General features: G+C 36.4%; 1 pseudogene; it reads right to left on the reverse strand.

The window, feature by feature from the left end:
- Positions 1 to 1,053: 1,053 nt before the first annotated feature.
- On the reverse strand, positions 1,054 to 1,879 carry LOC147428074 (uncharacterized; annotated as a pseudogene).
- Between the last annotated feature and the right edge of the window lie 1,594 nt (positions 1,880 to 3,473).

Consider the following 3,473-nt stretch of genomic DNA (forward strand, 5'->3'; position numbering starts at 1 on the left):
ATACATCTCTACTCTTGTGTGTTTGTTCCCCGCGACTTCTACCATAAAAAGAGTTACAACTGTCTAACTGAATGTTCTTGGCATACATATCTGATTGAGCAAAATCCAACCTAACCATATTCCAACTGAAGCTAATTTTGACTAGCATGACATAATCCGACAGAGCACTATTCTGACAATTCTATTATCCTTTCAACACTTTTTAGATATCTGGAAAGAAGGTATGTAAGTAATAGTTAGTTTCTTTTCTAATGGAGAAAGTTTTGTGTGAATTATTCTTACTTTTCCTATTTTTTGATATGAATTGCAGGTCCCGAGGAGGATTGCAAAAAAAGTTTTATGCCAACAAGTGCCATAAGGAATAGTATATCTTCTTCCAAGCTAAATCCTATGCAATCTATATCAAACTAGCATTTGTACAGATGTTGGTTGTCTCTTCTTGTAGCAGATTGACATTTTGTACATTTCCATATCAATGACAAATGAAATTTTGGTTTAGATGTCTTATCTTGTTTGATTTATTGTACACGTGTCTTGTTTTATGTCTTATTTTCTTTCTTATTGTTCAGATGTCTTGTTTAATGTCAATATCATCAATTTTGTATGCCTTCACAAAACTATAAATAGGACAACCCATTTTAGGTTTGTCATTCTTTCTCCTCTTCCTCTTTTGATGAGCAAATGGTTAAGATATATGGGTATGGATTCATGCTCCTTTACCCGATTTTCTATGAGCAATAAGGAGAAGAGAAAAGCCCATGAATATGAGAAGGAAGAGAAGGAAGAGGTGGAAGAGAAGAAAGACCCTGAGAAAATTTTCACTATCTCCACTTGAAAGAATTCCCACCATGGTTGGCAGATTTCCTAGGCCCTTATGGGGTAGGGTTTGAGGATGGTATGTATTATGGACTGGGCCTTAACATGTTGATGTCAACACAATTGAACTATGAAAAACATGCAAAGACAAATGAAAGGTTGCCACAATTACAAGAAAAATTGAAAGACTATATTGGGAGCTACACAAGAAATGGAGCCAGTGAAAGTTGTAAAATTTACACCATGCTCTCAAGGAGAGAATTTGTAACATTTTTTCTTTACAAAATTCTCTCAAGTAGAGAGTATGTAATTTTCTCTTAATGTTATCAAGTAGGTAATATATAATGTTCTCAAGTAGATAGTATGTAGACAATATGTCAAGTAGAATACGTACTGCTTTGCTATTTACAAAATTCTGCTTCACAAAACACTTTTTGGGTTGTGGGAGTCCTAGGACTCTTTCTTTTGCTAGCTTCCTCTATTTTCCTTCGACTCTTCCTTAGTGTTTTGGGCTCTTCTTCTTTCTGCTTGCCCTCCTTAGGCTCTATCTCCTTGGTTGTGTTTCTCTGTTTCTCTTCCTCCTTGGGTTTATCTTCCTCCTTGGGCTTTGGTTCTTCAGATGTCTGCTTCTTCTGCTCCTCTTTGGCATGTGTTTGTGCTTTTTTGGAGCTCTTTCTGGGGGCAACTGGCTTATTTTCCTTCTTTGGCTTCTCTTCCCTCTTTGGATTCTCTTCCTTTAGAACCTCTCCCTTTGCTCTTTTGTGTGGATCCTCCTTGTCCTCTGTGGTGTCTGGCCTCTTCCTTTGGCTTCTTTGGCCTTAGCGGGCTTGGGGGTTGTTGTGGGTAGTGCTATTTGGGGATTGAACATATATCTAATCAACTTTGCCCTTACCCACCAAACATGGTTGTCAGTGTAGCAATTCCTATTGATCTAGCAAAGAAAGATTATATGTTAGCTTACCGTATTTATAATATCAAACGCTTACCCTAATAGTCTTTTTGGGGCTTCAATAGGTGTAGTCAACCACTAGATTTGCATTTTTTATCACTCTCCATCCACTTGAGAAAGCGTCCTCCTGCTATGGTGGCAACACAAACAGAAGATGAAAAATAGATACACAATTTTAAGCTCAAATTACTTACAAGCTAACAGTACCATACCTTCATATTTAAGGTTTGCATGTCATCCATGAGATTTGTGATAGGAGGAAATCCTCTATCGTCCGCCTTGAGGCATCCCTATTTAGAAAGATCCAAAGCATTGTTACAAAATAATCAAAAGTATTGGATAGTTACATTTACAGCCTAAACATTCCATGGTGATCCTCAAGAGAGTCCAATATGAAACATGTTTTATCAATGATATCAATTGCTATAAGACTCCAGTGAGAGCTATGGCAAGACCATTGGACATTGTCAAAAGCCTCCAAGATGAAAATTTGAAAATGACCTAGGGTTGCAGTAGAACATACATGTTGTGGCAAAACTATCAATACTAAAGCTTCCTAAACCACCCGAACTTCAAAACAAACTAAGCACTCTCAAAGTAAATACTGCAAGATTGTCAAAAGTGAGCGCTTCCTTCCAAGTCTTTCTAATTACGTTCAGTTAAACCAACAACACCCTAACTAACCTAAAAATGCAGTAATTTGTCTCTCATTTGCTACTCTCAAGCCCATTTTAGCTAATTTATAAATATGTGTTCGTAACTCACTTATTTTGCTAAATTTTTGTAGTCCAACACCCTACAAAGTACTAATTTCACTCTATGCGCATTTCAAAGTTCTTTATTTATGATTTAATATAAACTCAGGCTTGTTAATTAACGTACTTTCAGAAATAATTCATTACACCAAGATATCTTTTCGTTAAAACTTTCACTGACTTTTTATTTATAGCAAATTGACTATCATGCAGTCTTTCCTTGCTAGTAAACAAGGATATAAATGAGCAACTCAGTCATCTTTGACAATTCAATTGTGCATACTATTCTTGATGCATTGCTAGATTCTTACCAAACTTGCTAGTACTTGGAAACTTATGACCCAAGGAAACCCTCAACCTGTCAAGTTTGATGCATTATGCATTTTTCTATTTCAAGAGTCAGTTTCAAGAAAGAATAGGGCTAAATAGCCTATAGTTGAACAGGCTTTTGTTGCTACTCAAAGAAAAGGTGGTAACATCAATGTAGCCACTTCTCATGGTTCTTCAATCAGTAGTAAATCATATATTCATAATGTTTCTGTTGGCAACACCTCGTCTAGGAATTTTGGTGAAAAAGGCAACATGAAGATGCGTTGCCATTATTCCAAGGCTAATGATCACTTGATTAAGCAGTGTTATAAATTGAAGGAAAAAGAGGCCAAGAAGAAAGCGGTTGGTTCCACTACAAGTGCATCTATTGTAGAATATTTTGTGAAACCAAATTGTGATGTTGATGTAGATGTAGATGTAGATGTAGATTGTGAATTTAGTGTAGAGTGCACTTATGATCCTTTTGTGCATGTATGTCAGTTGCTGCAAATTCACATATGTGGTACTTTGATAGTGGTGCTAAAAAGCACAATACTTCACATTGTGACTTGTTTACCATTATCGAGTCTGTTCCTCATGGGAATATGTCAATCACTTGTGCCAACAATGGCTCTTATTCGATG

The sequence above is a fragment of the Adiantum capillus-veneris genome, chromosome 23, assembly GCF_014529385.1.
Source record: "Adiantum capillus-veneris isolate H3 chromosome 23, ASM1452938v2, whole genome shotgun sequence".
In the NCBI taxonomy this organism is placed as follows: Eukaryota; Viridiplantae; Streptophyta; class Polypodiopsida; order Polypodiales; family Pteridaceae; genus Adiantum; species Adiantum capillus-veneris.